The sequence below is a fragment of the Sinohyriopsis cumingii genome, chromosome 1 (assembly GCF_028554795.1).
Source record: "Sinohyriopsis cumingii isolate HCF-2022 chromosome 1, ASM2855479v2, whole genome shotgun sequence".
Lineage (NCBI taxonomy): Eukaryota > Metazoa > Mollusca > Bivalvia > Unionida > Unionidae > Sinohyriopsis > Sinohyriopsis cumingii.
In genome coordinates, this window is record NC_142961.1 from 146,434,640 (window position 1) to 146,459,621 (window position 24,982).

At 35.0% G+C, this 24,982-nt stretch overlaps 1 protein-coding gene across 4 annotated transcripts in view; it reads left to right on the plus strand.

The window, feature by feature from the left end:
* Positions 1 to 24,982, plus strand: part of LOC149808102 (uncharacterized) — a 534,871-nt gene that overhangs the window by 98,753 nt on the left and 411,136 nt on the right. The gene's annotated exons all lie outside the window — the stretch shown is intronic.

Sequence of the window (24,982 nt, forward strand, 5' to 3'; positions counted from 1 at the left end):
GGCAAATACCCATTAGGCGATACTGTACTCTATTTTTACGTCAACCATTTATTTCTCTTTTTAAGGGTAATGTATTAAGCTAACTTTTAAATGAAATTAAAGTGCTTTGGGAGCATGATTTGGGTCATGTTTAGGGTTTAAACCCTAGAAATAAGCATTTATTAGCATTTTTAGTGACTCGTACCAAACATTCGCGATTCCTCCTGATCCGCGACTGGTTCTGGAACCTAAACCTAACCTCGCGAATGTTCGAGGTATTACTGTAATATGAAATCGTGGGGAGATTTTATATCAGTATTACCCACAACGAGGCACTTTAATATGAAATCATGGAATGATGCTGTATCAGTATTACTCACAACGAGGCACTTTAATATGAAATCGTGGGGAGATTTTATATCAGTATTACCCACAACGAGGCACTTCAATATGAAATCGTGGGGGAGATTTTATATCAGCCAAACGAAGTAAATCCGTTTGTTCTTATGGTTTAAGATTACTCTCTCTCTCTCTCTCTCTCTCTCTCTCTCTCTGAAACAAAATTAGAAACATTTATCTTTGAGTGTAATGTAACTCATTTGTTATTCGAGAAAATCAGTACAGTAGTCATATCATTATCTTGTCTTCTGTGACTTTTTATGATAGATAGTGACACTTACATTTGCTGTATAAGTCAGTATGTATAACGAATACGGAGACGCGTTTAAAATATGTACAGTAGCAAAAACGATTTTAAAATATGTACAGTAGCAAAAACGAATACGGAGGAGAACGCAGTTTAAAATATGTACAGTGCAAAGAGATATATATGTCTATAGATTTTAAAATATGTACAGTAGCAAAAACGAATACGGAGACGCGTTTAAAATATGTACAGTAGCAAAAACGAATACGGAGACGCGTTTAAAATATGTACAGTAGCAAAAACGAATACGGAGAGACGCGTTTAAAATATGTACAGTAGCAAAAACGAATGAGACCTTAACATAGCGAATACGGAGACGCGTTTAAAATATGTACAGTAGCAAAAACGAATACGGAGACGCGTTTAAATATGTACAGTAGCAAAAACGAATACGGAGACGCGTTTTAAATATGTACAGTAGCAAAAACGAATACGGAGACGCGTTTAAAATATGTACAGTAGCAAAAACGAATACGGAGACGCGTTTAAAATATGTACAGTAGCAAAAACGAATACGGAGACGCGTTTAAAATATGTACAGTAGCAAAAACGAATACGGAGACGCGTTTAAAATATGTACAGTAGCAAAAACGAATACGGAGACGCGTTTAAAATATGTACAGTAGCAAAAACGAATACGGAGACGCGTTTAAAATATGTACAGTAGCAAAAACGAATACGGAGACGCGTTAAAATTGTACAGTAGCAAAAACGAATACGGAGACGCGTTTAAAATATGTACAGTAGCAAAAACGAATACGGAGACGCGTTTAAAATATGTACAGTAGCAAAAACGAATACGGAGACGCGTTTAAAATATGTACAGTAGCAAAAACGAATACGGAGACGCGTTTAAAAATATGTACAGTAGCAAAAAACGAATACGGAGACGCGTTTAAAATATGTACAGTAGCAAAAACGAATACGGAGACGCGTTTAAAATATGTACAGTAGCAAAAACGAATACGGAGACGCGTTTAAAATATGTACAGTAGCAAAAACGAATACGGAGACGCGTTTAAAATATGAACAGTAGGCTACTTATATCAATAGGTTTCTTGATTTTAAACAGTTTTAAATAAATTTGAAAGTCTATAATAGATCTGAATGCTTTGACCCGTTTTACATTTGAAAGTCTATAATAGATTTCTGCTAATGCTTTGACCACTGACAAAAGTCTGTAATAGATTTTCTGCTAATGCTTTGACCACTGACAAAAGTCTGTAATAGATTTCTGCTAATGCTTTGACCACTGACAAAAGTCTATAATAGATTTCTGCTAATGCTTTGAACACTGACAAAAGTCTGTAATAGATTTCTGCTAATGCTTTGACCATTGACAAAAGTCTGTAATAGATTTCTGCTAATGCTTTTGACCACTGACAAAAGTCTATAATAGATTTCTGCTAATGCTTTGACCACTGACAAAAGTCTATAATAGATTTCTGCTAATGCTTTGACCACTGACAAAAGTCTATAATAGATTTCTGCTAATGCGTTGACCACTGACAAAAGTCTATAATAGATTTCTGCTAATGCTTTGACCACTGACAAAAGTCTATAATAGATTTCTGCTAATGCTTTGACCACTGACAAAAGTCTGTAATAGATTTCTGCTAATGCGTTGACCACTGACAAAACTCTATAATAGATTTCTGCTAATGCTTTGACCACTGACAAAAGTCTGTAATAGATTTCTGCTAATGCGTTGACCACTGACAAAACTCTATAATAGATTTCTGCTAATGCTTTGACCACTGACAAAAGTCTGTAATAGATTTCTGCTAATGATTTGACCATTGACAAAAGTCTATAATAGATTTCTGCTAATGCGTTGACCACTGACAAAACTCTATAATAGATTTCTGCTAATGCTTTGACCACTGACAAAAGTCTGTAATAGATTTCTGCTAATGCGTTGACCACTGACAAAACTCTATAATAGATTTCTGCTAATGCTTTGACCACTGACAAAAGTCTGTAATAGATTTCTGCTAATGATTTGACCATTGACAAAAGTCTGTAATAGATTTCTGCTAATGATTTGACCATTGACAAAAGTCTGTAATAGATTTCTGCTAATGATTTGACCACTGACAAAAGTCTGTAATAGATTTCTGCTAATGATTTGACCATTGACAAAAGTCTGTAATAGATTTCTGCTAATGATTTGACCATTGACAAAAGTCTGTAATAGATTTCTGCTAATGATTTGACCATTGACAAAAGTCTGTAATAGATTTCTGCTAATGATTTGACCATTGACAAAAGTCTGTAATAGATTTCTGCTAATGATTTGACCATTGACAAAAGTCTGTAATAGATTTCTGCTAATGATTTGACCATTGACAAAAGTCTGTAATAGATTTCTGCTAATGATTTGACCATTGACAAAAGTCTGTAATAGATTTCTGCTAATGATTTGACCATTGACAAAAGTCTGTAATAGATTTCTGCTAATGATTTGACCATTGACAAAAGTCTGTAATAGATTTCTGCTAATGATTTGACCACTGACAAAGTCTGTAATAGATTTCTGCTAATGCTTTGATCACTGACAAAGTCTATAATAGGTTTCTGCTAATGATTTGACCACTGACAAAAGTCTATAATAGGTTTCTGCTAATGATTTGACCACTGACAAAAGTCTGTAATAGATTTCTGCTAATGCTTTGATCACTGACAAAGTCTATAATAGTTTCTGCTAATGATTTGACCACTGACAAAAGTCTATAATAGGTTTCTGCTAATGCTTTGATCACTGACAAAAGTCTATAATAGGTTTCTGCTAATGCTTTGATCACTGACAAAAGTCTGTAATAGATTTCTGCTAATGCTTTGACCATTGACAAAAGTCTATAATAGATTTCTGCTAATGCTTTGAACACTGACAAAAGTCTGTAATAGATTTCTGCTAATGCTTTGACCACTGACAAAAGTCTGTAATAGATTTCTGCTAATGCTTTGACCATTGACAAAAGTCTATAATAGATTTCTGCTAATGCTTTGAACACTGACAAAAGTCTATAATAGATTTCTGCTAATGCTTTGACCACTGACAAAAGTCTATAATAGATTTCTGCTAATGCGTTGACCACTGACAAAAGTCTATAATAGATTTCTGCTAATGCGTTGACCACTGACAAAAGTCTATAATAGATTTCTGCTAATGCTTTGACCACTGACAAAAGTCTGTAATAGATTTCTGCTAATGCGTTGACCACTGACAAACTCTATAATAGATTTCTGCTAATGCTTTGACCACTGACAAAAGTCTGTAATAGATTTCTGCTAATGCGTTGACCACTGACAAAACTCTATAATAGATTTCTGCTAATGCTTTGACCACTGACAAAAGTCTGTAATAGATTTCTGCTAATGATTTGACCATTGACAAAAGTCTATAATAGATTTCTGCTAATGCGTTGACCACTGACAAAACTCTATAATAGATTTCTGCTAATGCTTTGACCACTGACAAAAGTCTGTAATAGATTTCTGCTAATGCGTTGACCACTGACAAAACTCTATAATAGATTTCTGCTAATGCTTTGACCACTGACAAAAGTCTGTAATAGATTTCTGCTAATGCTTTGACCATTGACAAAAGTCTGTAATAGATTTCTGCTAATGATTTGACCATTGACAAAAGTCTGTAATAGATTTCTGCTAATGATTTGACCATTGACAAAAGTCTGTAATAGATTTCTGCTAATGATTTGACCATTGACAAAAGTCTGTAATAGATTTCTGCTAATGATTTGACCATTGACAAAAGTCTGTAATAGATTTCTGCTAATGATTTGACCATTGACAAAAGTCTGTAATAGATTTCTGCTAATGATTTGACCATTGACAAAAGTCTGTAATAGATTTCTGCTAATGATTTGACCATTGACAAAAGTCTGTAATAGATTTCTGCTAATGATTTGACCATTGACAAAAGTCTGTAATAGATTTCTGCTAATGATTTGACCATTGACAAAAGTCTGTAATAGATTTCTGCTAATGATTTGACCATTGACAAAAGTCTGTAATAGATTCTGCTAATGATTTGACCATTGACAAAAGTCTGTAATAGATTTCTGCTAATGCTTTGATCACTGACAAAGTCTGTAATAGATTTCTGCTAATGCTTTGATCACTGACAAAGTCTATAATAGGTTTCTGCTAATGATTTGACCACTGACAAAAGTCTATAATAGGTTTCTGCTAATGATTTGACCACTGACAAAAGTCTGTAATAGATTTCTGCTAATGCTTTGATCACTGACAAAGTCTATAATAGGTTTCTGCTAATGATTTGACCACTGACAAAAGTCTATAATAGGTTTCTGCTAATGCTTTGATCACTGACAAAAGTCTATAATAGGTTTCTGCTAATGCTTTGATCACTGACAAAAGTCTGTAATAGATTTCTGCTAATGCTTTGACCATTGACAAAAGTCTATAATAGATTTCTGCTAATGCTTTGAACACTGACAAAAGTCTGTAATAGATTTCTGCTAATGCTTTGACCACTGACAAAAGTCTGTAATAGATTTCTGCTAATGCTTTGACCATTGACAAAAGTCTATAATAGATTTCTGCTAATGCTTTGAACACTGACAAAAGTCTATAATAGATTTCTGCTAATGCTTTGACCACTGACAAAAGTCTATAATAGATTTCTGCTAATGCGTTGACCACTGACAAAAGTCTATAATAGATTTCTGCTAATGCGTTGACCACTGACAAAAGTCTATAATAGATTTCTGCTAATGCTTTGACCACTGACAAAAGTCTGTAATAGATTTCTGCTAATGCGTTGACCACTGACAAAACTCTATAATAGATTTCTGCTAATGCTTTGACCACTGACAAAAGTCTATAATAGATTTCTGCTAATGCGTTGACCACTGACAAAAGTCTATAATAGATTTCTGCTAATGCGTTGACCACTGACAAAAGTCTATAATAGATTTCTGCTAATGCTTTGACCACTGACAAAAGTCTGTAATAGATTTCTGCTAATGCGTTGACCACTGACAAAACTCTATAATAGATTTCTGCTAATGCTTTGACCACTGACAAAAGTCTGTAATAGATTTCTGCTAATGCGTTGACCACTGACAAAACTCTATAATAGATTTCTGCTAATGCTTTGACCACTGACAAAAGTCTGTAATAGATTTCTGCTAATGATTTGACCATTGACAAAAGTCTGTAATAGATTTCTGCTAATGCGTTGACCACTGACAAAACTCTATAATAGATTTCTGCTAATGCTTTGACCACTGACAAAAGTCTGTAATAGATTTCTGCTAATGCGTTGACCACTGACAAAACTCTATAATAGATTTCTGCTAATGCTTTGACCACTGACAAAAGTCTGTAATAGATTTCTGCTAATGATTTGACCATTGACAAAAGTCTGTAATAGATTTCTGCTAATGATTTGACCATTGACAAAAGTCTGTAATAGATTTCTGCTAATGATTTGACCATTGACAAAAGTCTGTAATAGATTTCTGCTAATGATTTGACCATTGACAAAAGTCTGTAATAGATTTCTGCTAATGATTTGACCATTGACAAAAGTCTGTAATAGATTTCTGCTAATGATTTGACCATTGACAAAAGTCTGTAATAGATTTCTGCTAATGATTTGACCATTGACAAAAGTCTGTAATAGATTTCTGCTAATGATTTGACCATTGACAAAAGTCTGTAATAGATTTCTGCTAATGATTTGACCATTGACAAAAGTCTGTAATAGATTTCTGCTAATGATTTGACCATTGACAAAAGTCTGTAATAGATTTCTGCTAATGATTTGACCATTGACAAAAGTCTGTAATAGATTTCTGCTAATGATTTGACCATTGACAAAAGTCTGTAATAGATTTCTGCTAATGCTTTGATCACTGACAAAGTCTGTAATAGATTTCTGCTAATGCTTTGATCACTGACAAAGTCTATAATAGGTTTCTGCTAATGATTTGACCACTGACAAAAGTCTATAATAGGTTTCTGCTAATGATTTGACCACTGACAAAAGTCTGTAATAGATTTCTGCTAATGCTTTGATCACTGACAAAGTCTATAATAGGTTTCTGCTAATGATTTGACCACTGACAAAAGTCTATAATAGGTTTCTGCTAATGCTTTGATCACTGACAAAAGTCTATAATAGGTTTCTGCTAATGCTTTGATCACTGACAAAAGTCTGTAATAGATTTCTGCTAATGCTTTGACCATTGACAAAAGTCTATAATAGATTTCTGCTAATGCTTTGAACACTGACAAAAGTCTGTAATAGATTTCTGCTAATGCTTTGACCACTGACAAAAGTCTGTAATAGATTTCTGCTAATGCTTTGACCATTGACAAAAGTCTATAATAGATTTCTGCTAATGCTTTGAACACTGACAAAAGTCTATAATAGATTTCTGCTAATGCTTTGACCACTGACAAAAGTCTATAATAGATTTCTGCTAATGCGTTGACCACTGACAAAAGTCTATAATAGATTTCTGCTAATGCGTTGACCACTGACAAAAGTCTATAATAGATTTCTGCTAATGCTTTGACCACTGACAAAAGTCTGTAATAGATTTCTGCTAATGCGTTGACCACTGACAAAACTCTATAATAGATTTCTGCTAATGCTTTGACCACTGACAAAAGTCTGTAATAGATTTCTGCTAATGCGTTGACCACTGACAAAACTCTATAATAGATTTCTGCTAATGCTTTGACCACTGACAAAAGTCTGTAATAGATTTCTGCTAATGATTTGACCATTGACAAAAGTCTATAATAGATTTCTGCTAATGCGTTGACCACTGACAAAACTCTATAATAGATTTCTGCTAATGCTTTGACCACTGACAAAAGTCTGTAATAGATTTCTGCTAATGCGTTGACCACTGACAAAACTCTATAATAGATTTCTGCTAATGCTTTGACCACTGACAAAAGTCTGTAATAGATTTCTGCTAATGATTTGACCATTGACAAAAGTCTGTAATAGATTTCTGCTAATGATTTGACCATTGACAAAAGTCTGTAATAGATTTCTGCTAATGATTTGACCATTGACAAAAGTCTGTAATAGATTTCTGCTAATGATTTGACCATTGACAAAAGTCTGTAATAGATTTCTGCTAATGATTTGACCATTGACAAAAGTCTGTAATAGATTTCTGCTAATGATTTGACCATTGACAAAAGTCTGTAATAGATTTCTGCTAATGATTTGACCATTGACAAAAGTCTGTAATAGATTTCTGCTAATGATTTGACCATTGACAAAAGTCTGTAATAGATTTCTGCTAATGATTTGACCATTGACAAAAGTCTGTAATAGATTTCTGCTAATGATTTGACCATTGACAAAAGTCTGTAATAGATTTCTGCTAATGCTTTGATCACTGACAAAGTCTGTAATAGATTTCTGCTAATGCTTTGATCACTGACAAAGTCTATAATAGGTTTCTGCTAATGATTTGACCACTGACAAAAGTCTATAATAGGTTTCTGCTAATGATTTGACCACTGACAAAAGTCTGTAATAGATTTCTGCTAATGCTTTGATCACTGACAAAGTCTATAATAGGTTTCTGCTAATGATTTGACCACTGACAAAAGTCTATAATAGGTTTCTGCTAATGCTTTGATCACTGACAAAAGTCTATAATAGGTTTCTGCTAATGCTTTGATCACTGACAAAAGTCTGTAATAGATTTCTGCTAATGCTTTGACCATTGACAAAAGTCTATAATAGATTTCTGCTAATGCTTTGAACACTGACAAAAGTCTGTAATAGATTTCTGCTAATGCTTTGACCACTGACAAAAGTCTGTAATAGATTTCTGCTAATGCTTTGACCATTGACAAAAGTCTATAATAGATTTCTGCTAATGCTTTGAACACTGACAAAAGTCTATAATAGATTTCTGCTAATGCTTTGACCATTGACAAAAGTCTATAATAGATTTCTGCTAATGCGTTGACCACTGACAAAAGTCTATAATAGATTTCTGCTAATGCGTTGACCACTGACAAAAGTCTATAATAGATTTCTGCTAATGCTTTGACCACTGACAAAAGTCTGTAATAGATTTCTGCTAATGCGTTGACCACTGACAAAACTCTATAATAGATTTCTGCTAATGCTTTGACCACTGACAAAAGTCTGTAATAGATTTCTGCTAATGCGTTGACCACTGACAAAACTCTATAATAGATTTCTGCTAATGCTTTGACCACTGACAAAAGTCTGTAATAGATTTCTGCTAATGATTTGACCATTGACAAAAGTCTATAATAGATTTCTGCTAATGCGTTGACCACTGACAAAACTCTATAATAGATTTCTGCTAATGCTTTGACCACTGACAAAAGTCTGTAATAGATTTCTGCTAATGCGTTGACCACTGACAAAACTCTATAATAGATTTCTGCTAATGCTTTGACCACTGACAAAAGTCTGTAATAGATTTCTGCTAATGATTTGACCATTGACAAAAGTCTGTAATAGATTTCTGCTAATGATTTGACCATTGACAAAAGTCTGTAATAGATTTCTGCTAATGATTTGACCATTGACAAAAGTCTGTAATAGATTTCTGCTAATGATTTGACCATTGACAAAAGTCTGTAATAGATTTCTGCTAATGATTTGACCATTGACAAAAGTCTGTAATAGATTTCTGCTAATGATTTGACCATTGACAAAAGTCTGTAATAGATTTCTGCTAATGATTTGACCATTGACAAAAGTCTGTAATAGATTTCTGCTAATGATTTGACCATTGACAAAAGTCTGTAATAGATTTCTGCTAATGATTTGACCATTGACAAAAGTCTGTAATAGATTTCTGCTAATGATTTGACCATTGACAAAAGTCTGTAATAGATTTCTGCTAATGATTTGACCATTGACAAAAGTCTGTAATAGATTTCTGCTAATGCTTTGATCACTGACAAAGTCTGTAATAGATTTCTGCTAATGCTTTGATCACTGACAAAGTCTATAATAGGTTTCTGCTAATGATTTGACCACTGACAAAAGTCTATAATAGGTTTCTGCTAATGATTTGACCACTGACAAAAGTCTGTAATAGATTTCTGCTAATGCTTTGATCACTGACAAAGTCTATAATAGGTTTCTGCTAATGATTTGACCACTGACAAAAGTCTATAATAGGTTTCTGCTAATGCTTTGATCACTGACAAAAGTCTATAATAGGTTTCTGCTAATGCTTTGATCACTGACAAAAGTCTGTAATAGATTTCTGCTAATGCTTTGACCATTGACAAAAGTCTATAATAGATTTCTGCTAATGCTTTGAACACTGACAAAAGTCTGTAATAGATTTCTGCTAATGCTTTGACCACTGACAAAAGTCTGTAATAGATTTCTGCTAATGCTTTGACCACTGACAAAAGTCTATAATAGATTTCTGCTAATGCTTTGACCACTGACAAAACTCTATAATAGATTTCTGCTAATGCGTTGACCACTGACAAAAGTCTATAATAGATTTCTGCTAATGCTTTGACCACTGACAAAAGTCTGTAATAGATTTCTGCTAATGCGTTGACCACTGACAAAACTCTATAATAGATTTCTGCTAATGCTTTGACCACTGACAAAAGTCTGTAATAGATTTCTGCTAATGCGTTGACCACTGACAAAACTCTATAATAGATTTCTGCTAATGCTTTGACCACTGACAAAAGTCTGTAATAGATTTCTGCTAATGATTTGACCATTGACAAAAGTCTATAATAGATTTCTGCTAATGCGTTGACCACTGACAAAACTCTATAATAGATTTCTGCTAATGCTTTGACCACTGACAAAAGTCTATAATAGATTTCTGCTAATGCGTTGACCACTGACAAAACTCTATAATAGATTTCTGCTAATGCTTTGACCACTGACAAAAGTCTGTAATAGATTTCTGCTAATGATTTGACCATTGACAAAAGTCTGTAATAGATTTCTGCTAATGATTTGACCATTGACAAAAGTCTGTAATAGATTTCTGCTAATGATTTGACCATTGACAAAAGTCTGTAATAGATTTCTGCTAATGATTTGACCATTGACAAAAGTCTGTAATAGATTTCTGCTAATGATTTGACCATTGACAAAAGTCTGTAATAGATTTCTGCTAATGATTTGACCATTGACAAAAGTCTGTAATAGATTTCTGCTAATGATTTGACCATTGACAAAAGTCTGTAATAGATTTCTGCTAATGATTTGACCATTGACAAAAGTCTGTAATAGATTTCTGCTAATGATTTGACCATTGACAAAAGTCTGTAATAGATTTCTGCTAATGATTTGACCATTGACAAAAGTCTGTAATAGATTTCTGCTAATGATTTGACCATTGACAAAAGTCTGTAATAGATTTCTGCTAATGATTTGACCATTGACAAAAGTCTGTAATAGATTTCTGCTAATGATTTGACCATTGACAAAAGTCTGTAATAGATTTCTGCTAATGCTTTGATCACTGACAAAGTCTGTAATAGATTTCTGCTAATGCTTTGATCACTGACAAAGTCTATAATAGGTTTCTGCTAATGATTTGACCACTGACAAAAGTCTATAATAGGTTTCTGCTAATGATTTGACCACTGACAAAAGTCTGTAATAGATTTCTGCTAATGCTTTGATCACTGACAAAGTCTATAATAGGTTTCTGCTAATGATTTGACCACTGACAAAAGTCTATAATAGGTTTCTGCTAATGCTTTGATCACTGACAAAAGTCTATAATAGGTTTCTGCTAATGCTTTGATCACTGACAAAAGTCTGTAATAGATTTCTGCTAATGCTTTGACCATTGACAAAAGTCTATAATAGATTTCTGCTAATGCTTTGAACACTGACAAAAGTCTGTAATAGATTTCTGCTAATGCTTTGACCACTGACAAAAGTCTGTAATAGATTTCTGCTAATGCTTTGACCACTGACAAAAGTCTATAATAGATTTCTGCTAATGATTTGATCACTGACAACGATCAACATGTTACCGATCCAATAATATTCACATTGATTCTGACTGATATAAAATTGAAAAGATTCAATATTTCGTTTATTCTTTATAATCTCTTTTATTTTTTATTTACAAGTGAAGTATTTTAACTTTCTGTTTTATTTTTGAGAGCGTAAGCAGCAATTATTAAGAATTGTTTTGTGAAAACAGGGTTAAGTAGAAATTTTGTGAAAACAGGGTTTAAGTAGAAATTTCCTTTTTCTCAGCAAGTATACATTCCCAAGAAAATTGTATACCGACAACGGACATAGCAATGACCAATCTTCATAAAAAATTCTTCTTTTTATGTCGTTATCACGGATTCTTCTATTTTTATTTCCTTTTTCTTTCACACCGAATATTTGAGTAAACAAGGGCGCCCTTTTCATCTGACTGCCACACGTCTTTTTTTCCTAGCTCTGCTGGCTAAAGATGGCATGTGTCAATTTGCAAGTGTCATCATGATGTTATATGAGCAAACAATTATGATATAACTAGCTGTTCATTTCTTCATTGGTTTGAAATTCAAACGAGATGGTGTGATTTGACATGAATTATCATACACAGTAACGTGATCTCTTTCTTTCAGTTCATTATAATATACCCTGCACATCCATATGCAAGATACCTACATACAAGATATCCACAGACAAGATATCTACATGCAAAATATCAGCATAGAAGATACCCACATAAAAGATATGCAAGATATCAGCATACAATATACCTACATACAAGATATCCAAATGGAAGATACCAGCAAACAAGATACCTCCATACAATAAATCATCATATAAGATACCCACCTATAAGATACCCCAGTACAATACATCCACAGACAAGACTGCCACAAACAAGTCTCACATACAAGATATCCACAGAGAAGATACCCACAAACAGGATATCCACAGAGAAGACACCCACAAACAAGATATCCACATATAAGATATCCACATACATGATATCCACATCTTTTTAATTTACTTTTCTTTTTATTGCAGTGATTTACAGTAATTGCACTTGTATTCTCATTTCTGAGATAAGTTTTGTATAAAGAAGCCTAATATTAAGACAATAAGATAGGTTCGTTTTCTGACCAATACAATGTCTTGTATTCCGAAGTAAATCTACGTGAACGTCACATGTCGAGAGGCGACAGGAATGCATTTGGCCACTAAATGACATAGTATTACGTCATCAGCTGCAGGTGAGAGAGGCAAAAAGTATAAGACCTATCTATTAAAAATTCGGTTTATTTTAAGACAGGTTAAGATTCGCTATCTTGGTTTATATTATTCGCAGTCTTTTATGGTAACAACGTAGCGCCACGTTATTTGCCGGTACGGTATTACTACGTCTAATTAAACATTTTTTAAAAGCCGGCTTGTACCACGAATTAAAATGTGATGTTGTGTATAATAATGAATCAAGAGCGTGACAGGCGGTGAAGGATGACCACGGGGTTTTAAATGATGTAAGGTCAGTCAACAGTCTTGTTGAATGGCTACCCTTTGGCCGCAAACTTGCTACTTTAACAGTGTTACATCGTATCTCGTTGTGTATGTGACATTTATAACCCCATGATGAATCTTTGTTGCATGGGAGGAGCCCTGTGGCGGCTTGTGTGGAAAAAAGTACAATTTGAATATGTCTGCTGTCGTGTGCAGGCACTTACATTTATGTAGAAACATTAACACAGTATGAAAAAGTATATTCCAAACGATTACCATACGCACAAGGTAGCTAAACGATATTTCCAGTTTGGAGACAAATTGTACAAAATGGTAAATTCTAGTATTTTACAAGATAACTACTTTAAGAGAGAGAGTACTTATAATCAGAAATAGGCAGTGGTGTAGTGCCAAGCAAAGAAGTGAGAAAATGCAATAAAAAGTGAGGGAACGCATGTTAGTCAGATACAGGGGCGGAGGGGACAATAGCGAGCGCCAAAAAATGTAAGGGAACATGCCAACAAAGTAAAGGAACGCATTTTCCGCGCGTTCGCACAGCAGTCCACCCCTGGAAATAAACCCATTCCGTTTGAATGATTAGAGTGTACGATGATTTTCCATGGATTCGGGCCTAAAATGGCCAGTTCAGTGAATATTTGTCCGATTGCAGGAGTTCATACGGCGAGACCAAAACATGCCAAAACACCTCTTGCAGCTCAGTCATAGATATGATCTATCATCGTTGTCTTTCTTGTAAACTATACAAAGAGTTGTGTTGTTTAAGCAAGCCTAGATTTTCCCGGACATTAACTTGCGAATAGACCGTATTCCTTGCTCGTGGCGTTTTTTTAACTAATATAAAAAAATAATAAAAATAGCGTATGTATATAATTAACGCGTAAAACCCCAGTATTAACAACCTTAGCACTAATAATGAAGCTGATATGTTCACGTAAGAAAGGTTATTCTAAGCGCAGATAAATCAACGAGAATATTTTGTTTGTATACTACATAGGTGCTACAGTTATCTTCACGAAGTGATGACGGTAAAAAAGAGGTAATCAATCTTATTGCAGTTAGGATAATGGAAAAGTGAAGAAAACAAGGTTTGTTATCATGAAAGCAGATGACTTTGAAAGCACACCAAGGATAACATTTTCTTGCAGACTAATTTATAAAGTGAAATATCTTTGAAGGAATATTTTATCCTGAAAAAAAAATTGATTTTATCCACCACTCCACCATTCTCAACATGATTCACATTAAGAGCATATGCACTTTTGTTGGAGATTATTCTTTTAAGCTGTAGCAATGATAAAGTCAATGATAACGTCAAAGAAAAGCATACGAAACCTTGGGAAATTATTAGTCATTAACGACTTGCCTTAAATCGGCGCGCAAGCTCTCTTTTACGCAAACTCGACGTGATCTCAAATTTTGTCATACTGGAAACAAATTCACATACCAACATACACTTTCCTTTGCTTATCTCGTAAGTGGAATATAGGAACTCCAAGCTGTGCAAACATGATTTACTTTTAAGTGTTCATTTCAGCTAGGATTAGCTGGACTAAAATTAAGCACAGGTTATATAGAAATAACTATGTCAGCAGTGAAAAATGCAACTCTAATATTATCTGGAATCAAATCAAACCTGGAAGTCAGTGAAAACTACTGCTCTAATAACCCAATGATACCGTCATACACGAAATTAGGTAAAAGCTACTACCCTAAGAGTATTCCTTTTGAATCAAATCAAACATGGCAGTCAGTGAAATTCACTACCCTAAGGGTATGTGTCTATAATAGAATCAAAAATAGCAGTCGGTAAACGATATTACCATAACAGTATTCCTTTAGAATCAAATCAAACATGGCAGTCAATCAAATGCACTACCTTAAGAGTATGTGTCTATAATAGAATCAAACATGGCAGTCGGTAAAAGATACTACCATGAAAGAATATTCAATTAGAATCAAATCAAACATGGCAGTCAATGAAATTCACTACCCTAAGAGTATGTGTCTATAATAGAATCAAACATGGCAGTCGGTGAAAGATGCAACTTTAAGAGTGTTGTCTAGAGTCTAATCAAACGTGACAGTCAGAGAAAATAATGCCCTAACAGTATCTATCTAGAATCAACTCGAATATGGCAGTTGGTGAAAGATACAACTCTAAGAGTATGTATCTAGAATCAGTGAAAAAATACGACTTTATGAGGATGTATCCAGAATCAAGTCAAATATGGAAGTTGGTGAAAGATGCGACTCTGACTATATACCTTACATATCAGTCGGTAAAAGATACTACTCCAGGAGTATGTATCTAGAATACAATTAAAACATGGCAGTCAGTGAAAGACACAACTCTGAAAGTATGTATCTGTAATCGAATTGAACATGGCAGTCGGTGAAAGATATGATGCAAAGAGCATGTATCTTACATGGCAGTTGGAGTAAAATACTTCATTACGAGTATTTCTCTATAATCAAATAAAATCAAAAACTTGAAATGGAAGTATATTTTAAAAATCTTTAATAATTAGCATTTTGATCTGACAAAGTTTTATTCTGGACGGTGGGCTATCGGTGTCTAATTTGAATGTCATCTTTACCTCAGGGGTCGACGTCGCCCGAAAGGGAGACAATCCTTTACGTCAAATGGAGAAATGTGACATGGCCGCAAGGGACGCCACTCACTTATTTCAAAACTGGGGTTGTTTTAGATGCTTTCATGCATAAGTTTTTATTTTAACAATTCTCAGTAATAGGATAACATAAATGCCAACATGACACCAATATTCTTTCCCTAATTAAGTCACAGGCAAGTCGGAGTTCACAAATCTGTAATACGAACAAAGACCCATACTTCACAATACACTTTGCACAAACAACATTGTTCTTTGTGGTTTCTACATCCTGGTGGCAATACATTAACAAGTGAACTGAAATGTTCTGGTGGCGCAAATAATATATTTGGCCACCGTTGGGCAATTATTGAATCATTGCACAAGGATGCCTATTTTAAATAGTACAGTTTGCAAGGTTTCAAAGATGGAAAGTGAATTCAAAGTCGAGGTGCAACATGTTTGGGGTCTTGCTTCCTGATATTCATGAACAAGTATACTGTTGAATAGATTTCGGGGAGGGGGGGGGGGTAAATATAGACTCAGCTGTAATAAAAATATAAGTTTTTATTTGCTTTTGTAAATGTAGTTGTTTTAGTCGCAGTCTTGAATTAGACTTTGGAGTATTTATGTAAGTTTATGATACATGTTCAAACTCGAAACAAATATTCAACGCTGTCTTTTGATAACATGCTGACACTATCAGTGAGAGGGCTCACGTCCCCTTAGTTTGGTATAATACTGAAGTATTTCTTGTTATAATATCATCATTTGAAATTGTATTACCGCTAAGGTGGCCTAAGTGGTTAGAGCGTCCGACTTATAAAAATGGTACTATAAGCGGCATCGCATGACTCTCAGCATTAAATGTTAGGACTGGTGGGCCTAGTGTCAGGATAATGCGACTGGGTGAGACATCAGATCAGGCCACATGTCTGCAGCATGATGCCCCAATGCTTAGACATCACTACAAACTGCCACAATGCAGACATGGTAGCGATATGACTAAAATTGATAAAGCTACGTTAAAAATCCAAATCACACCCACACTCATCCACACACACACACACACACACACACACATGCAGAGCGGAAATTATATTCTTTGAATTATACAGAGATGTTTATCTGAAAGAGTTTATGACTTAATCGATGTATCTACTAACCACAATCTATTTATATCCATCTGCTTGAATGTTTGACTGTCTATGCAAAAATACGTCACTATTTTTCACAGCGAAATGGAGAGAAATTCGATATTATACACCTTGATGTGTACGAGGAAGGATTAACTTTACTCTTTAAGTCATCGCATGAACCAATAATAAATCCGTAAGATCAACTCATAATGTATCCTTCTTTCTATGACTAACACCTAATGTACCTCAAGTAATCATGAAGTTCTAATAAGTGGTTACGCTGATATCGCTGTAGACTAGAGTTATCTGCCAAAGCACCTGTCACGTACTGCAAACACGTCGATAAAAATGTTTTGCCTCTTGATATGTATCTATATCTGATATCTATATCTGATATCTATATCTGATATCTCCATGGTCAATAGGGATATCTCTTTTGCCACATGGTTACACTTGAGGTTAGCAATTTTTTATGTGGTGTGCTTTGGATCGTGTAGGTGGATGATCTGAAAGATTAAGTATCATTAAATCTTATGTATGGGATGGCCAGAGCGGATGCCATAGTTTTGCATTAAAAGGCAGTACTGATCAGAGATCATGACACGCATATATTCCGCATTCTTATGCACAGAAAATTGTCATAATTCAGAAAATATATTACTATTAACTTTACAAAAGTGTAAAAAGAGAAAATTTACTAAATACATCAACTCTGTCCGGAATACTCTGCTTATGTGTATTTCGCCAACAGGTAGAAATATTACTGGCGCAGTCACAAACAAATGAGCTGATGTCAGCTGATGAGGTTTCTTCTAAATAACCCGTTATGCCACCATATAGTGCCTCTACAAATCACAAACCCGTTATGCCACCATATGCCTCTACAAATCACAAACCCGTTATGCCACCATATAGCGCCTCTACAAATCACAAACCCGTTATGCCACCATATAGCGCCTCTACAAATCACAAACCTGTTATGCCACCATATAGTGCCTCTACAAATCACAAACCCGTTATGCCGCCATATGCCTCTACAAATCACAAACCCGTTATGCCACCATATAGTGCCTCTACAAATCACAAACCCGTTATGCCACCATATAGTGCCTCTACAAATCACAAACCCGTTATGCCACCATATGCCTCTACAAATCACAAACCCGTTATGCCACCATATAGTGCCTCTACAAATCACAAACCCGTTATGCCACCATATAGTGCCTCTACAAATCACAAACCCGTTATGCCACCATATAGTGCCTCTACAAATCACAAACCCGTTAAGCCACCATATAGTGCCTCTACAAATCACAAACCCGTTATGCCACCATATAGTGACTCTACAAATCATAAACCCGTTATGCCACCATATAGTGCCTCTACAAATCATAAACCCATAACGGGTTTGTGATTAGTAGAGGCATATGGTGGCATAACGGGTTTGTGATGATGGAGACACTATATGGTGGCATAAGGCCACCATATAGTGTCTCTAAAAATCACAAAACCGTTATGCCACCATATAGTGTTGGTAGATCTCTAGAAATCACAAACCCTTTATGCCAACATATAGTGTTGGTAGATCTCTACAAATCACAAAACCGTTATGCCACCATAGAGTGTTGGTAGATCTCTACAAATCACAAACCCGTCTAAAATGGACATTCATAGCCAGGGATCGAAACATACTGTTACGAATTCAAGAGGATCGACCAAACAAAATATCTCTATTTTTCTTTAATGTCCCAAGTTCTATCTTGATGCCAAGAAAATAATGCTGTCTTAAATGAGAACACGTTTATTGTCCATTTATACGGCTTTCTGTACCATTTAATTTTTTGCCGCGTTTGTACGCCGAAAATGTCAATCTCTTTTCTCAAAGCCTTTATAATCCCTAACGTCCCATTACCCGCGCCATGGTCAATAAACCCTACACTAATTCGTTGCTGTTTTATGGCATTCCTGAACGCTTTTAAACACATTAACCATCGTCACTGATAATGAATCTTGTCATTTATTATTTTCTCTATGCCTTTATTGTAATCGGCCCAGAGCATCCTTACAATATATAAAACATTGTGAAAATAGGTTGATATTTAGAGACAATGATCAGAATGTGTGAAGATAACTTAACTAATCGCTGTATGTGGGTACTTCAGCAAGATTGGTCTTCGAATGTTCTATCTTATTTACACAGAATAAAAAGAGTTTATAGAATGATGTTTGAAAAATAGTAAATGTGCTGTTTCACAAATTATGCCTTACTCATATCTTGGGGGTGGGGGTGAATTTGCATGTATGCATATGTTTTTATAAGATTTAATAAATGTATAATCAGGTATTTAGAATATATGAGTCATGAGAAGATGGCCAAACAAATTCGTAATCAACAATGAAATAATTTACCGGATTGTTGCATTCCAATTTACAGGAACTTAACTTTTACGAATACGTGCTCCTGAAACACCGGTAATGTTATCGCACCCCATAGCAGTGACAGACTAGCAAACTGAATCCAAATCCACTGCACGTTCATGTTCTTCACAGTGGTGACGGGTCAGTAAACCTTTGGGTTATAGCTCATCACAGCGTTGACAGGCTAGCAAACCTCTGGGCTATAGCTCATCACATCATTGACACGCTAGTAAACCTCTGGGCTATAGCTCATCACAGCGTTGACAGGCTAGCAAACCTCTGGGCACTAGCTCATCACAGCGTTGACAGGCTAGCAAACCTCTGGGCTATAGCTCTCTAAAAAAGGGACGGGTAAGCAAATCTAGGGGTCTAGCTCCTCATGACAGGGATAGGCAGGCAAACCTTTGGGTTCAAGCTTTCCATAGCAGGAAAAAGCTAGCAAATCTCTGGGTCTCATGACAGCGACAGGCTAGAAAACATCTTGGCTGCTTTGTTCTTTGTTGCTATTGTGAGTTTAACGCCATTTTTCAGCACACGATACATGGCGGCCTGTGTAGCTGGTGGAGGAAGAACCTGGGAAAATCCCGATAAGAACCACTGACCCACGGAAAGCTACAGCCAAGCTTTCTCAGATACCCGCACTGTCCGAGCCTGAGACTCGAGTCCACGCGGACAGAGTTGAGGTGGCAGTGTAAAGGTGAGCGCTTTAGACCACATGGCCATCCAGGGCCCCCTTGGCTCTAACTCTTCACAACAGGACAGATTAGCAAACCTCTGGGGCCTAGCCCCTCATAGCAGGGAATGGATAGCAAACCTCTGGGCTCTAGCCCCTCATAAAGTGCCATGATACAAAAATCTGCGGTGTAGTTCCTCATAATAGTGATTCTCCTTGCTGCCAGAGTTCTTCTTTACATTGTGCCAGGATTTGTCGATTATTCGAAACTGCCTCTCAATACATAAAAAAACTTATACTTTTTTAAATGCGATTGCTCGTAGACCATTTCTAATCTCAAATATAATTCGTGTTTGAATATTAACATATTTTCAATAAATAAACTTAGAAATGGCTCCCTGCAATTCAGCAGGAATGCGTGAAATAGGTTCATACAGCTCAAGACATATTTGTATTTAGTATGCGATATTTCGCACAGGTGATAGTGTTGTTACGTGCAATCAATAATATTTACATGACAATAATTCCATATTTATATTTAATATTGTTAGGACCTGCAAGTTGTCCGCTTATTTTAAAAAATTGGTCCTTAGCAATAAAAGGAATTGCTTATCGTTCAGACTCAGCTGAGTTTCATGCATGCTAGAAGTGAAAAATATTGACTGCAGGCTACATTCGTTTTTAGTTTTATTAGTGTATGGATCATTCTTAACATAATTTGACAACACGTTATAACTTTGCTAGCAAATTAGTGGAGAATATTCAATATTCCACGAATAAGAAAGAAAAAGTATTGATTGTGACGTGTGATAAGGGTAAGGAGGGATTTTAACAACAGTTTTCATGTCTAGAAAGCTTGCTTGGTATTTGTATAGGCTAACGTGTTAGGTAATGACGTATTTATTGGATATCAAAAAAACATCCATGTGTTTATTATTACCATGCAATGTTATGAAACACACCACGCTTCCTTTGATGTAAGTAGGCTTGTTCATACAATTTACCGAGTATTTTGTTCCATAAAGCTGCGGAAGTTGCACTGACAAAATGGACTTTCGACATGCAACAGAGTTCAAAGGCATATCTGAGATTCAGTCTGCATATAATAAATAAATTCTTTATTACTTTTTGTTAAGGTTACTCCTGTCTTGATTTAATCGTAACGAAGTTAAGTGGGCTGTCATTGAAAAGGCGCCAAATCTTCCATATATCTCTTTCTCTTCTCCAGTCTACCATTTTTCTTTCAAACTGATTTTATCTTCCTGGTATACTTTCAAACTCACGTAGGAGATCGAAATTGAAGATTGCGGTCTCGGATAAGAAATAAACATTAAATTAAGACAGACAGACAGACAGTGTCTCTGTCAGCGAGTTATATTATAACTAATATTAGAAATATCTTCACATATTACAAACTCTGAAAGAATTTGTTTTCTGTTACATCTTGTACAAGGCACGTATTAAAGGGACTTATTAAAATATTTGCACGTTCTAGTGGATTGTGGCTCCTGTTTGATGATATGAAACACTACAGTTAGATAATATCCATTAAGCAGAAGTCGTAGCAATTGCCGTTTTTGAAAATAAACGTTTTTGCTACTTTTGATATCATCTTAAGCCCAACCAAAAAGTGCTTAAATCAGTGAGAAAAGGAATTTACGTGTTGCTTTTTTACACACACACACACACACACACACACACACACACACACACACACATGCATACATACATACATACATAATTACATACATATATACATGCATACATAATTACATACACACATATATATAAATATATATTTATATATAAACAATTATCAAAAACTTTATTAATGCATACTTCTGAAGTCAATAAATATAAACGATCAATATGAAAGAAATGTATCACTCTGCATGTAAATGAACAGGGATGTAAAATCATTATATGATAATAAAAAATGTTAAAAACAGTTAGGTCACTAGCGTCACGGGGGGGGGGGTAGTGCGGACCGAACCGGGTGACACCATCAGAAGAGGTGACACCAAAATGACGTTACTAAGGATTCTTTATAGTCTTTTACGGAAGGAGGTCCATGGGGGTTGCACCAAGAGTTACCGCACTGGGTAACACCAACACCTGTGAGCCACTGATTTAGGTCTAACAAAATGTCCAGTGTTTAGCGAGAAAGTGCCAGAAAAGATAAGAAACATCTGAGTGAATATCGTATTTTGACACTAATTCGGAAATGACATTTTGATGCAAAAATAGGACAGCTGGATAATCGTTTCATGAATTCTGAAAAGTCACCTAAATGCCTCCATGAACAACGTCTACGGTGATATTGTCACACATTGATTGCTGGACTAAGGCGTAGATAATTGATACAAATGCAGGTTTTTCGACTCTACGCGCAAGGCAGTTGTCACTCACATTTGGCTCTTCGGTTTGGGAGTTGTGTGTGTGTGTGTGTGTGTGTGTGTGTGATATTGGATTTTTAGCGTAGCTTTAACAATTTTTCAGTCATATCGCTACGATATCTGCAGTGTGGCAGTTTATAGTGATATTTAGCACTGGGGCATCATGTCGCAGACATATAGCATCATGCCCCACCCAGTCACATTATCCTGACACCATGCCGACCAGTCCTAACACTAACCTCTTAATGCAAAGCACCAAGCGAGGCAGCTGTTAGTACCATTTTTGTAAGTCTTTGGTATGACTGGGGATCGAACCCACGACCTCCCGCATCCGAGGCGGACGCTCTAACCACTAGGGCACCGGAGCGGTGTTTGTGAGTTGAAAACATCAATAGCCCGACGAGGAAAGAAACGTAATGCTTTCAAATGTATGTAAAAATGCCTTTTATATTATATAACCTACTGTACAGTTTGCCAGTCAGAATTAGTACGTTTGTCCATTTTATAGAAAGGCGAACGCGAAACTTTCTTTAATTGCATCAACCTTAAATTTGGATATCATTGTAATAAACGAGTTAAGGTGGCGGAGGACGGTGCTATATGAAGAATAATGCAGTTAATTATAATAGCTAATTAGCGTTAATGGAAATCTTCTTGTAAAACATTTGACTCTGAAATGCATTGTACTTTTGAACATCTGTTTTGCCTCGAAGAAAAACATTTTGGCGGTGAAATTGTTAAGATTGATTTCGCCTTTGACGCGAGGGGGAAACAAAAATTCCCATTAGTTGCGTGAGTGATAGTAATAAAGTGCTTAAACGTTCGTCAGGCTGTGGTTTAAAAATTACAAAGTAAGCACACCTAAGTGCAGGTAAAACATTCCGATGTTGTGTTTGAAAGATTACGTTGTGACGTGCATGTGCAATATAAGTGAAAATGTTTCTTCAGTCTGCCAGTGTAATATTAAGCTTGCTGAATATTAGTAGACAAAACGAAGACATCTGCACTACAGTACATTAATCCCTCTCAAGGTTTTCTGTGCATTTCTCAGTTGACAGTTCCATTGCAATAATACGTATGCCTACCTTCAAATGTGATTACTGTTTGGTTTATAAGTGTCTTATAGTTTATAATTCTAAGACCCTTAACACTCTTCGACCTTTACGTAGTTTGACGAATCATTTGGATTTTTGCTGTATTATCATTATATTATATCCTACTTTCGCGTATCAAAAGCCCTTAGGATTAAGGCGTTTTATCTCTATCAACGCCCTTATGATTAAGACGTTTTATCTCTATCAAAGCCCTTAGAATTAAGACGTTTTATCTCTATCAAAGCCCTTAGGATTAAGTCGTTGGATCTCTGTCAAAGCCCTTAGGATTAAGACGTTTATCTCTATCAAAGTCCTTAGGATTAAGTCGTTGTATCTCTATCAAAGCCCTTAGGATTAAGACGTTGTATCGCTATCAAAGCCCTTAGGATTAAGACGTTTTATATTTATCAAAGTCCTTAGGATTAAGTCGTTTATCTCAATCAAAGCCTTTTCAACAAATGCGTGGAATTAAACGTTTTACAAGTATCAGAAGTTAGTGGCAAAATTCTGCCATGAAATATAAGAACGCCTTTCGAAACTTTATGCGACGAAGCTCGAGCGGCAAAATTAAAAACCCATGCATTCATTATATAACACAAAACATTCTTAACCGCACAAATTAACCAAAAAATAACACCAGCTGTAAACTATCAAATGCAAAGTTCATATCTCCTTTACTGACATTGATTATTTTCAATGTTCATTTTTATTTTATTTTCACGCATCAGAGGAGGCCCTTCATAATAGTTTTCTTCAACTTCTTCATAAAAAGCAACATTTAAAATACTTTTGAAATATGACTAGTAAAATTGAAGAGTTTAAAGTACACATTTATTGAAGTTAAAATTGACATATTCAGTTCTTTGGCACAAATAATTGTTCATTCATTATAAAATTACTGAACAATATGCAGCGAAATTAATGCTGTGTAATCTTTCGCTGAAATTATTTCGAGAGGTCCATACTATTGTATTGATTTATAATAATAATAATAATAATAATAATAATAATAATAATAATAATAATAATAATAAAATAATAATAATAATAATAATAATAATAATAATAATAATATTATTATTATTATTATTATTATTATTATTATTATTATTATTATTATTATTATTATTATTTATAAAAAGATAATAATAACAATAATAATAACCGTAAAGAGAGGCAACAAATAATCACCATAAAAGAAAATAAATTACGGCCGATATTTGTCGTCCCCCCTATCTACACGGAATAATTACGTTTTTATGCAGGTACATGACATTAGTTAAAAATTTAACACGTCATACACATTTTCAAGAGGTTAAGGAAGCAAATAATTACTCACTGGTTTTGAAAAAATGAATAAAAATCCCTTGCTACTGTTGGAAACGTCTTATTTACTTCAACTCTACCTGAGTTCTAGTCACCGTCTCCTATGGAAAATTTGGATGCAAGATTTT